The sequence below is a fragment of the Parasteatoda tepidariorum genome, chromosome 3, assembly GCF_043381705.1.
Source record: "Parasteatoda tepidariorum isolate YZ-2023 chromosome 3, CAS_Ptep_4.0, whole genome shotgun sequence".
Classification (NCBI taxonomy): domain Eukaryota; kingdom Metazoa; phylum Arthropoda; class Arachnida; order Araneae; family Theridiidae; genus Parasteatoda; species Parasteatoda tepidariorum.
In genome coordinates, this window is record NC_092206.1 from 57,801,812 (window position 1) to 57,816,158 (window position 14,347).

Here is a 14,347-nt window from a genome sequence, read left to right on the forward strand (position 1 = left end):
AACATTTTAAAGAGACAAAGCACTATCATAAATAGATAACATGCATTAAAAAAAATAGACAGGCCTTTTATTTCCTTCTTATGACAACTCTTATTCTTCATTGGTTCCTGAGTCTTCATAAGATGCAATCAGCTTTTATCGAGTAAAGTTAGCAAGCTTTATGGTTCGCGCATTAAAGGTGTAAAACAAAACAAAAATTATGACAACTCTAAACTTACAGACGTGTACTTACAGCAACGAGAAAATTTTGTTGATGCAGCATTGTTCAAAGACGAAGCGCAAATACAAACAGACAACATGTATTTAAAAAAGAAAAGAATAGACAGTTCTTTTATTTCTTACTTTTTTCTAAAGACAGCTCTAATTTTTCTTCAGTTCCCGAGTCTTCATAAGATGCAATCGGCATGTATCGAGGAAAGTTAGCAAGCTGTATAGTTCGCCCATTAAAGGTGTAGTTCTAAACTATACAACCTACTACCTCACATCGAAAACATACCATAACTTATTATCTCAGCAGAAAATAGAAGCAATGTTATAGCAGAGCTAAAAATAGAACAGATAAAATATTATTTATTAAGGAATGAAATTAAAGACGGCCAGTGGGAATTATACATGACTAGACAAATAATAGTAGATAATAATAATCTGATAATAAAATTACATTAGTATCATAATCATTTTCAGAACTGACCACCGAAATTGCACAAAATTTTCTTATGAATAGGAAAATGGCTTTCACTGTTTGTTTATTAATAATGCATACTTAAATAAAAGACAAATCGTGAGTTTTAAAAGAGTTAAATAATTTAATCACCATAATTATAATCTCATGTATAAGGTCATCAAATTTGATACGCCTCCCTTCTTAAGCTTTAATTATTACGATTATGGGTCAAATTATTTGTATGGAATGTATTGAATGAATAATATTTATTTATAATTATAATACTTATTTATAATTATAATAATTAATTTTAATGGGCATTTTGAGTTTTTTTTCCAATTTTGTCCTGTTTCTTATATTTTGTGCAGTTTCTTACATTTGTTGCTTCTTAAAATTTTTCCTGTTTTACAATAAATCAAATGTTTCTTCTTATAAAATCCCAACCCTGCCTTAAGATTAGTTTTCACAAGTGGCATATCTTTCATAACTTCTTCTTAATGATCTAAATTTAATTCAATTATTACTTTTTTTTAAATTACATGCCATGCAATTTCTTCCCACTACACTTAGTCTAAGGGGAAAAGTGAATAGTGAAAAAATATGATATTCAATTAAACTAATTTAAAATAATTTATTTTAGTAAAGTGAAAAAAAAATTATTTTTAAATAGAAAAGTAAAATTTTTCTTTTCAATTTAAACAGAAAAATAATGTTTAAACAGTTTGCAAACAATTCTAGGACAAAACCATTTGCAACAGTAATATATTTCTAAAAATATTTCTTATTTTAAATGGTGTTTTTAAAAACAGGATAGTTACTGATTATAAATACATGGTTACTGAAAATCAGTGTGTGCTCTAAACAAAACTTCACGAAAAAGATTGTATTTGATTTTATATTATTCAACATGCAAAGAAAGTTTTTTTTTAAAAAAAGTATCAGTAAGTCACAAGTAAAGTAAGCATCAGTATAAATTGGAACGAAAACAAATTTTTTAATTTTCATAATCAATGAGTTGGCAACGAACACAAAAAATTCTTCAACAAATAAGTATAATTTTCGATTAGTTTTTAATAGCCTAAGTATTTCAAATTAAGATGACAATTAATCATCAATGCGGAAATCATAATCTTTAAGGAATGTGGACAGAGCGAGAGAGTAAAAAAAAAAAAAGAAAAACGAAAGAAAATTACCCGTTCCAAAATGCAATTATAATTTTAGGCAACAGCCGAAAAATCGCCACGCCTCGATCGATAGCTTATTCCCAAAGTGTCAAAGGGTGTTTTCGAAATGATCACACAAAAACACCTTTTTGGATTATGATACTGTACGGTAAAAGAAAAATTAAGAATTTATTTTCGAAACATTTTTGCTAATAATATATATAAAATATCAACAAGCAGTGCACAAGTCCAGACTCTAAACTGGGTGACTAAATAACTAATTGGGGGGAAAAAACACCATTTAAATGGTGTGTTTTTTTCCAACAATACTTTTAAATTTTTCTACTTAAACAAATTTAACTTCTGAGTTAAATAAGCTTTAGTTTAATTAATAAAAAATCTTAACACCACAAACAATGGAAGATAATTGAAAATTGCCTTGATTATAAATAAACGTACATGAAAGGAATGATAATTAAGCTTTTATTTCATTTTGATGAGAAATATATTTATCTAATATGCATAAAAAATAAGTCATAAGACTTAGTTACTTTAAAACCGCATTGAAATTCGATTAAAGTGTTAAAGTACATGCCCTGGATTGAAACGAAAAAACTATTGGAAACTATTGATAATAAAGGGCTTGGGGTAATATAATGAACGTTATGCTGAATTGTTTAGGAGAATGGTTTTGGAGAAAAACATTACATTTCCCAAATAGTTAATAAGATACTTCTTCGTATCGTTTTGTTAACCAGGGGTGCGAAAAAATCTCAGAGCGTAATATTTCCTGAGCAAACAAATTTTTTGGTTTAAAATTTTCTTTAAAAAAAAAAATCAATTTAAACGGTTTTTGAGTAAACTAACATGTGTGTTAAAAATAAGAGAAATCAAAATACACATCCGTTATTGAAAATTAGTAATATTTTATAAAATTGAATTTAAAGTTCTACTAATAAAATTAAAGACTGACATATAAAGTTATATTTAGCATAACAAAAAATATCTCTTTCAGACAATAAGTTGGTATAGATCAAGGAATTAAGAATTTTGTAGCTTTTTATTTTATTAAAGCAATAAAAAAAAACTCGTTATTTCAATTTATTAATTTGACACTTTACGCTTTTCATGTGTTGTCTTTTTCTAATTTAGTAACAGTATTACTAGCATTTTTTAATTTAATAAAAACATTACATAACATTGTAACCAGAAAAAAATAACATAAGTTAAAAGAAATATTATTGATACAAAATAATTGCGTTGAATAAGTAAACATATAAATCTTCAGTTACATCTAAAACATTCCGCGCTGTCTGGGAACTAATAAAAATGCAATAATCTTTCGTAAATTCGAATAATAAAAATTGAATTCTAAAGACCGTTAATAAAATCAGCCTATCAACACGCAGCGCGATAATCGCGTTATCGGTGAATAATTGAATTTTATTAGACACGAAACATTTAACTAGCAGAAATTCGTGATTGGCAGATATTTCCCCTTTAAAACACGCTAATTTAACTAATGCGAACGGACAGTTACCTTTCAACGTCCGATGAATGTTTAAACTTTTATTTCTGGTTAACCACGCGGAACCACTTATAATCCAATCATGCATCACGTTGGCTTTACCACTTCTAACTGGACCGGCCATAGCTTTTTTTCCCTCTTTTTTTTATATACATATATTACTATTCTTCCTCCTTCTGCTTAATTGGTGAGGCATGAAAAAATGTATTTTTTAGGATAAAATCTCATCCTTGCTGCTATTGGTCATTTTTTTTTTCTGCCGTGTCTCCGATGGTTAGGATAAAAGCATAACCCATGGCCTTTCACTATGTTAAATTGAAAAAGGATGGCAATACCACTATGAGTACCGGATTTTTTAACAAATTTATAAAACATTTATTTGTGTATGGGAATTTTTAAAAATTTATAGAACACTTATTTAATTTAAAAAAAAGGTGGCAATACCAAGAAGAGTACCGAAATTTTCAACAAATTTATAAAACATCTATTTGCGTATCGGAATTTTGAAAAATTTAAAAAACACTTATTTAATTTAAAAAAATAGATGGCAATACCCAGATGAGTACCGGATTTTTTTAAACGAATTTATAAAACATTTATTTGTGTATCGGAATTTTAAAAAATTTATGAAACACTTATTTAATATGAAAAAAAAAGGTGGCAATACCAAGATGAGTACCGGATTTTTTTAAACAAATTTATAAAACATGGAATATGAAAGCTTATACAATTTTGCATTCTTCGTTTATTTTCATAGTGCTCCCAAATATGCAACCAATTTATAATTTTTAATAATTAATTAGAATTATCAATGACAACACTGTAAAAAATTCCGAATCAAATTATGGTTTAAAGTACCGGCACTTTGGGTGCATCATCCATAAAATCGATGTTTACTATAAAATATTATACCGAAATTTTTACAGTAATATTTATTTAATAAGAGTAATGCAGTGATTTTATGGTAATTATTAATATAAAAACTATAGTTTATTAGATTTATGTATTCCGAAATATTTTCGGGTAAAAAGTACATGAATCTGAGTGCCGGCCCTTTTTAGCGTAATTTGATCCGAAATTTCGTACTGTGCCTTTTGACAGGTAAAGCGATCGAGTACATGTCGTTTAATTTTTATTATTTCACAAGAATTAGATAAAAGCAAAGCATAAATTATGTAAGTTGCTATAAAACTATTTAATTATATATACATATAATTATTTTGGCTTTATATTTAACAGTTAGCAATTAAATTCGTTATTTTTTTTTAAAATTTAAAAAGAATAAAAATAAAAGAAATTTAAAATTTATTTAAAAAAGTTCTTCGAAAATATAATCGGTAAAAAGGAGTTGCTTCTCATTTTCGGTAAAACAGAGACAAAAGAAACACAATAAGCAATTAGTTTCCATCAAAAATAAATTATTTCCTCAAAATAAATTGAAATACAAAATAATCGAGTAATGATTAGCGTTTGATGCTAACTAAACGGAAAGTTCCCCAGATTGGCAAGAGCAATTATCGCAGCAGTAACCATACGGTGGATATTAGGTTCCCAATGCTTGACTAAATTTGGGGGGGGAGAAAAGAAGTTATAAATATACATTATAGAAAATAAAAGTCCTATATGGATTTAAAGCAATAAATTAACTACAATATTCGTTCCAATTTAAACACTAAGCTTTAAAGCTCATTACAATAACTTTCTTATGTCATAAGCACTAAAATAATTTTTTTGTAAAATACTTGCTTAATTTAATATAAGTAATGATTTTGCTGCAATATTAATATCTAAACATAATTAAAGTTTATTTTAGCTATCGTATAAAGTAACATTTAGGCATGATTACTTCGAGTACTTTGATGCAATCTTATACAATTTGTATTTACTAAAGTTTGTGAATTTTTAAAAAAATTAGATAAGTTATATTGATGTGACATCGATTAAATAAATACTTTTTCCCTACACGTAATATTAAAAATGCGCTAAAAACTCCCTCCTTTTAATTTGTAATATTAAAAAAATATTAAAAACTCCTTCCCTTTAAATGTTAGATACATATTGAATAAAAACAATTGGAACCATATCCTCATTCGTTAGAAAAAAAGACATTCTGGAAAAGTACGTTTCTGAATCAGTATTTCAAAAATAATCTGCACTAATGATTTATAATTTTTGAAATTAAACCATCGAATGATTGATATTATCGTAAAGCTGCTGTCTCTTAATTGACAGAAGCAACAAGTGTTTCTTTGCAGCTAATATACAAAATCAGAACAATGTAAGTACTTAAATTCAGTATATTAAAAAAACAGTCAATTTTTTAAGAAGAGCAAACCAATATTCAATTTTGAAATGTCATTTCAACACTTTAGATCAAAGTGAAAATGAAATGAGAAGGCGTCGACTTTAAAATTCCGCATTTTACCTGACGTAATTAGCGCTCAACCGTTTTAAAGTGCAGAGAGCAACTTATTGATTTCCTCGTCATTTCCTAAGACAGGTAATTACTTTCCTTTTGTTTTGAAGATGAAAGAAGGCGCAAAGATGTTTGTTCACCTGAGCACACGCATAAGACTTTTGAATTGACGAGACGTGCCGTTACAGCAGTTAACGGCCCCATCCACGCTATTCTTCTTTTTTTCTTTCTAGGCGAAAGAATTGTGCATTTATTTATTACCATTATTTGTGTGTGCAAGTCGATGTTAAATATTAGTTTTTGAAGCTGACTTCAAACAACCATTCTTTAAAGTGGGAGGTAGACTTAAAATATATATATAAGAAATCGTGGATATTAAATTTATGTAATTCTCTGTGTATTATTTTTTTTACTGTTAGCTAATCGCTGAGTAAAGATAAGAAGGGTTTTCATTGTATTTTCCATTATCGATAAAAATAAAGAAATCAAAAGAAATTCTAAAATTTTTAGTACTTTAAAAAAAAAAAAAAATAGTGCAAAAAATTATTTAAAAAAAAAAAATTTATATGAAAATCAAAATTTTTTTAATACACATATTAGAAATAAGATTCTTTTTAAGTTAAACGTAAAAATATTTAATGATCTCTAAAAGATATATAAATAAGAAACAAAGGTTTAATTAACTCTTTAGCATGCTTTTTTATTTTACAAAGATTAATTTAAACATTGCATTAATAACAACTTCTTTTTTTCTTTACAATACAAATATATTTGCTAATTTATTTTAAAAACTTTATAAGTCGGCCAAAAAAACATTAATATTCTAATAAAAAAGTGCTTACACGACCACCTATCGAGTTTTCAGAGAAACTATTTTTTTAAAAAATTTCTTTTTAATCTCGTTACTTAATTCAAAAATCATATTAAATTAATAACGAAGATTGTATGTTTTTAAAATTTTATATGTTATTAACTATTATGCTTTCTAATTCATTTCAAAAACTTTAAAAGTCATTAAAAATACAAATATGCTAATAAGAAAGTGTTTGCAAGCTTACATTTGTTATATCTATCGAATTTTCAAAGAAACTACTTTTTTTAAAAAAGATTTTCTGATCCCGTTACTTAATTCAAGCCATAATAAATGACTTAAGAATGTATGTTGTTAAAACATTTTGTATGTTATTAACCTTCTTCGGTTATTGATTTTCCGAATAAATGTTTACTTGAAGCAGAAGATTCACAAACATGACTTAAGAAATCTTTCTTTATTTTTATATAATATGAAAAAATAGCTTAAAGTACTTTATTCCAAAATGATAAATTTCTAAACATTGAAATTACTGAATTAATCTATTTGGAATATTGAAGTTCAGTACAAATTATACAGTTATAGACAAAAACACATTAATCTTTGAATTGCATTTCTATGAAAACAACTTATTTCCACTTTTTAGTTTAATTAGACAATTTTATACTTCGAATTGGTTGAGATAATTCTATCGAATCATTGTTATTGTTTTTGGAAATAGTGCTGATTATGATCATTTAAAAAAAGTGCGCATTTTATTGCACGCAAAAATAATTTTCAGTCTCATTCTTTTTCGAATTCTGCTAATTTTTTTAAAAGTAAATAACTATATATTTCATGTGATTTTTGGCGTCTTTTTTGAGAAATTGAAGGAAATTGTTTTGAACTGAGTCAATTACGATATTTTAATTTCGCAATTTAAGAGGGTGATGCACTACCAACAACTATCATTTTAAAAATAGTTTTATTTCTCCGAAACAAATAAATAAAATAAAAAATACCTCTGTTTGTTTGAAAAATAAAATAAATATCTTTAAGTATTAATATTGTTTATTTATTTAAATAAAACAGCTGGAAATGCCTTAAAAAATAAAGCAAACAGCAAAACTTAAAACCAATTAAATTACTTAAAGAGGTTTAAATTAAGGTTCAAATCACTGGATAAGTTTTTTTTCATAATAATAATAATAAACTTCGTAACCTAGACAAAAATCAAGCGAATATTTTTGAGTTGAGTCAATTTTAATACGAACCAACTTTTATTCCCTAATTTTAGTATAGAGCCCAGGGAGGTTGATATTCTCCATATTTTAAGGATTATATTTATCCAAAACAAATAAATAACATTATTTCTGTTCTTAAATCTAAATATCTTTATTATTATGTTGTTACAAAAGCTGGAAATAAATGTAAAAGATGAAATAGCAGGTAAAAACTCTGAGCAGAATTACTCAGAAAGAAAAATAAAATATCAGAATTTCAAGATAACAGAAAAAAAAATCGAAATGAATCTGGATTAAACTAGTTCTAAATCCAAGTCTCATAATCTAGTTTAAAAAAAATATCAAACTTATCACGATCCAATTGAGGAGGTAAAAAGAGAGTATTTCCATAAAATAGGAGTAAAAGAAATTTTTTTTTTTTTTTTTGCTCTTTTTCATTAACTGTTAACGAATTAAACTTTTAAGACGTAGTTGAAATTAATAAGGATCATATTTGAAAAACAATGACATTCGAATTTAAATTTCCAAATCAATATTTTAATAAACGGTTAGATAAGTGGTTATAACAGTATCAAACTGATAACACTGTTAAAAAAGCGTTATTTTCCATTTAGGGGGGGTTAAACTCAGTTTAGAAAAAAAACCATCTAATTAAAAAAAAAAAAACTTTAGTGGAACGGAATATATTTTTTCATGAAGAAGAGAAAAATGTATTTTATGTACTTATAGGTTAATGGACAGATATTATCATTACGATATGAAAATTTCAGCCACGATTGGTCTTAGCAGATGGATGTCAATGTGAACTTATGAAATATTTTTGAACTAGGAAAAATATCATGTATTTCATAGATCACAGGGAAAGAGAAGGAAAAAATAGCAAAGATGAAAAAAAATAGAAAACAAAAAGAATAGCAGTAAATTGCTTGTAAAATGTTTATAATGTTAAAAATTTTTTTTATATGTATATGTATGAACCTCAAACCTCATACAATTTCGCTACTCCGAACCGAATATTAGTGTCTTCAGTTAGTCGAATAATTATTATCAAGACTTATAATTAATTTTAGCAATGGATAAAATTTGATAAAAAAATGTTTTGCACTAAAATGCTAAATTAATGTAGAAAAGCATTCGTACATGAGAACCATAAAAAAAGTGCCATGCTAATATTGTCGCCAATGATACTTAATAGAAAAAAAAGTTTTGTACGGAAAAACTAAATTAATAGAGAAAAGGTACTTTTTTGTCTTGTAGCACCATGAAAAATCGCCATATTGATATTAACTGAAGTGATGCTGAATTAGTTTTGGTAAGAGGTACTACTGGTATTATGTTGACTGTGGTTTTAACAGGCATTAAATACTCTAATATTAATACCAAGATAATTACTTTAGGTACTCTGCAATTAGGTGTTTTACGACCTACCGTAAGGCCAAACTAATTTTTGACTATCAGGAATTGACCTCGAGCAATAGCATTATGTCAAAGAATGCTGAATATAGTTAATCCCTTTTGATCGGATGTCTTCTAAAAACATATTTTACTTAAGCTAATGATGTAAAACTATCTTGAAGGGCAACAAATAATAATAAATTGATTTTGTTATAGTATTGATCAATTTCAATTTGTTGGTTCCCTTTTTTTCCTTCTTTTTCTTTTTCATTCCATACGAAGAACGGGCATTCAGCTACTTAATCAGTAAGAATAAAAAGTCTTTATTGTATTGAGAGAAAAAAACATGTATGATAAGTTAAACTATATACATAAATTAAAAAATACAGAGCACAAAATATTATATTAAATATTAATTATTTAATATTATATTAAAATTTATTAGCGTTCAATTAAATCTATTAGTTATTTATTACTTCTATACACATAAGTTAATTTTCAAGACACAATTGCATTAGCTGCGAAATACTATTAAGCATAATCCTATTACACTGTTTTAGCAACGGCTAAAATGTTAGAAATAATATCAAAATGCCCCAACTCAAAAATTTTTAACTTGCTCATTTTAATATTCACATTTAAAATAATATTAAAGGATTATTTTTTCCTCACAAACTTCATTTCTATAAAAAATTTGCTTCGTATATTTAATATTTAAAACATTAACTTTGATTAATTAATCAAGTAATTTTAAAATAATTTATTTTAGATAATTTTTTAATTATTTGATGCTGATGATGAGGGGGGTATTTAAAACCTAAAAAAATGGAACTCAATAAATGTATCATTTAATAAAATGATAAATTCAATTCGTATGGATGACGTCTAATGAAAAATAATTAGGATAAGTGGTGCTAAGCGTTAAATAATTATTTTCTTCTGTGTGAATCATGTAATTATACATTAATAAATGCCCATATTTTTTAAACTTCTATTCTAAAAGTATATTATTTCTTTACACCACGAAAGGAATTTTTTATTTGGTGTTAAAAAAAAATACTGATTCAAGAAAAATACAAATTAAATTACGCAATTCAATATTCATTCTTATACTATTAACACAATAAGAAAAACTTAATTAAAAAAAAAAACATTACTGGTTTTGAAAAATAATTCAACTTTTTTTTAAAACAAATAAAATCAATTTTGAAAAGTCAGGGCAAACAAAATAATATAAACATTTAATTACATTTTATACATACGAAACTCGTTTCAAAACTATATTGAGACAATTTTTAAACTATCTTTAATCACTGCAAATCTCTACCATTCTTTTAGGTGTTTTCATGCTTCATTTACTCTCTGGGAACAATAGATTTATGCTGAAAGAAACCCAACACTATGTTAAGTATCTCAAGAAACGTTTTGATAACTTTTTAAAAAAGAGGGGAAAAATAATTAAAAGATACGTCTTCGTTTTTTTTTAAAGGAATGTTAATGTGAAGATAAATAAACAATTCACAGATTGTTTAGGTATGATTTGCGATATGATGGAATGAAATGCTTAATTGCCCAGAAGCCGGGTACGGCAATGATGCATCAAATTCAGGACAAAAAAATAATGACACAAAGTACTCCAACGAAAATTATACGGTGCTAAAAACTACAACAGCCTCAAAAACCAAAAAAAGAATAATAAAGAAACAAACAGAAGACGTTAAAAATCACTAGGAAAGGGAAGAAATGGAAGGCAAAATAGAAATTTTAATTAGTAAGGAAGTGCTGAAATTATTGGAATAACACAATTTAAATTTTTACAAAAAATAGAAACAAACTTATGTATTTTACTTCAGTAATTGCAATAAGGAAAAGTTAAAAGTTAAATTATTGTTTAAAAATGCCTACAAACTTTTATGTAAAATTTTGAAACAATTGTAAAAAAACTTACAACATTTTTCATTAAGAAATTTTTTTTTAACAATTTAACAGTTAAAGTAAATATTTATAGTTGTTGCAAAACTCAACTGAGCTAATTCAGCAAAATTATAGAATAATTTCATTGCTTTTAATTTTAAACCGTAATAGTAACTCGGTAAACTCAACGGTAAAACTAATACGACTTGAATGAATAACAGATTAAATTATAGCCAGTTTTTCTGAGAAAACCTTTACATTAGCCTGAAAGATTTATTAACTGAAACCAAATCTGCGGCTTAAATCGAAGCAAGGTTTCAGTAAGTAGTCTATGCACATATAAAAATGAAAGCAACACAAATTTATTTACCTCTGCCAGATAGATCTATTCCAAGAACAAAATCACACAAAAAATATTTTTTTCTTAATAAATCAGAGATATCCTATTAAAGCTAAATGTTTTATTTAGGAAGAATAAATACGATGTTAAAACGAGTTCCACAGAAATGAGCTAGACGATAGATATGTTCTTCCAGGAAAAGTGTAAAATCCTACCCACGTCAACCCGTAAAATCAAACTTGTGGAGTTCAAGTGAACACAAGTTCGGATCTACGGGTAGAAGTGAGCGGTCTATGACGGCTTCCATCTTCCCTTATAATGTCCTCGGAAATAGGTATTTTAAATTAAAAAGGAGGCAGCAATGAAACTTCCATCTTGCAGATGAGGACTGCTAATCAAGTAGATTCTTCAAAAAGTTGGTAGAAATATTTTTGTAGGAGGGATTTTGCTGAAACAAATTTAGAACAGTCGAATTGAAGTGGAACACTGTCTTGCGACAGATCTACGCGCAGATTATTACAAACTCGCACTTTAATTGCTGCAGTAAGCAACTGCTAATGAAATTTAAATTAAAACAAAAGCGACTCACTATACGATACTCCATTTTGCAAGTGGGCGCAAATGTGGGTTGTTTTGCAGAAAATTTGGCGAAATATTTTTGTGATAGATTGCGCAGCAGAGTAATTTGGAATCAATTGTTCAACGTCAGTCAGTACGCTAAGATACTCCTAATAAGAGTTAACTATCACACCCCTAAGAGTTTAAGGTGGTACCTTGAGGTAATTGCAATTCGGGGTTGTAATTTCCTCTTTAGTACAATCCAACATTCAGAAAAGAAACACCCATAACGACCAATCTGAAATGCATGGTATGTTAAATTCTAGTAATCCTGGATTGTTAAAACTCATATAACGGCAAAACGAATCTCACCTCTTTAATAAACTTTTATTTTCAATTAATAATAATCTATTCAATATAATATAAAAAACTTATTTATCAATTGCAGTTCGAATCAGTTCTGATATTAATATTTTTCAGAGAAAGAAAATGAAGATTATCCAGTAAAAACTTTGCCGATCTTGATTATAAATTAATATTATAATGTGATTTTATGAGTTTATGAGTTTTCTAAAATAATAGGAAACGAAGTATATACAAATATAGAGGAAGTTTAAATTAAACTAATTTATAAAGGGATTTGTAAATAATTTATCAAATATGATAAAAAAGGATAATGGAAAAAAAAGAAAAAAAAAGAGTACAAAATGTGACTATAAAAATAATATTTTCGATTTCTTTTAATAAAAGCCAATTATGAAGATGATTATGCAGATCACTACATTAATTTATAATAATGGAGGAAACAAAGATACTACACAATTCATAACAATTCAATGTTATGTATATTATTCTTTTAATTTGTTTTAATACGAATCTAACAATTAATTCTAATAATTAATAATATTCAATAAATTTTAAGCGTTTTCTATGAAATAGAAAAGATAATAGATCCAAATAATAATAATGGTAATACTAAATTACTGCCATTTAAAAAGAAACCAGGATTAATGTTCTTTAGAAATATTAAAGCTTAAAACTTGTTTTATTCATGAATGACAACAGATGAAAATGTCTAGTTAGAATGGTACAATAAGTAGCATGCAATAAATTTAAACGAATACACAATCCTTTAAAAAAAATATATCAATTTTATATTTGAAGCCTTTAAAGTAGTAAGATAGAAATGAGTTTATTGAGCCTAAAAGATCACACGATTATACACAATTAGGTCGCATTATATTAAATATTATTCTCTAAAAAAATATTTAAAAAATAAAACGTCTCGTAGAAAAAAAATAACATTATATTCTAAAGCAATTTCTTCTTTTCAATTGGACCCTTCAAATACAGGGCACATGTAAGAGATATTAAGATATAATCCATTTTTTCTCACCTTTCGTATAATATTAATGTGTTAAAATTAATCTTGTGTTTGGCTCTAAGGGAAAATCATTAAAGCTCGGTAATTTTTACTGAAGCACTTTGGCAATAATTTTGGTAAAATTAACAATTATTATGATTTTGAACATGTGATAAAATTTGGAATGTGTGATTAACAATTGGGTAATTTAACATGATACCTTAGAGCATATCATAAAAACCATTTATTCAGTTGTATTAAATTTTCAGTTTCGCATTTTTACTAAATGTGCGGGAATAAGAACTATAAGTTTGAAAACCAGAATTTTCGGTAGACCATTAACTTATCCATTTTGATATAGAATTAAAAATGAATATTTTAATATAAAAATACATAGATTAAATATTTATTTATTTTTTGATGAATGACTACATTTATAAACACAGCCTGCTTCATTTATTTTGTCATTTTAAAAATCAAGAGAAAAAAAAGAAATCACAATTTTAAATTAAAGTTATGGTTTGCTAACTGAAACTTTGTTTTAATAGTTATAATTACAGGGGTCTGTCCAAGCCAAATTTACTACCGTTTAATGGTACCTTTACAAATTCAACTTTAGGAAAAATGATAGAATAATCACACAAAATACTTTTTTTTTGAAATTTTATTTTTGTGTCTCGTAAGAAACGATAAATCCATATTTTTACTATATTTGTGTTGATTCTTTAATATAATTTTTAATTTTCACAAAATAGGTAACCCAGAAAAACCCAGACAGACCCCTGAAGTATTCTTTAAATTCTCTATTTCATCTAGTCTTTAAATTTTAATCATGCATTTGTTTCAAAATGGTTGCTATGCATTCAAAGCCATGTATTATAATGAAAAATTATTTTAGTTAGAGCTTCTAAAATATTGTTACAATATAGTTTTAATATTAAGTTAATTTGATTAAACATTTATAATTTTTTT

General features: G+C 26.2%; 1 long non-coding RNA gene across 1 annotated transcript in view; it reads right to left on the minus strand.

Moving 5' to 3' along the window:
- The window catches only part of LOC107436716 (uncharacterized), a 486,858-nt gene that overhangs the window by 63,427 nt on the left and 409,084 nt on the right, over nucleotides 1-14,347 (minus strand). Inside the window, exon 9 of the long non-coding RNA XR_001583141.3 lies at nucleotides 343-543. This is a non-coding gene — a long non-coding RNA (uncharacterized lncRNA). The remainder of the gene's footprint in view (nucleotides 1-342; nucleotides 544-14,347) is intronic.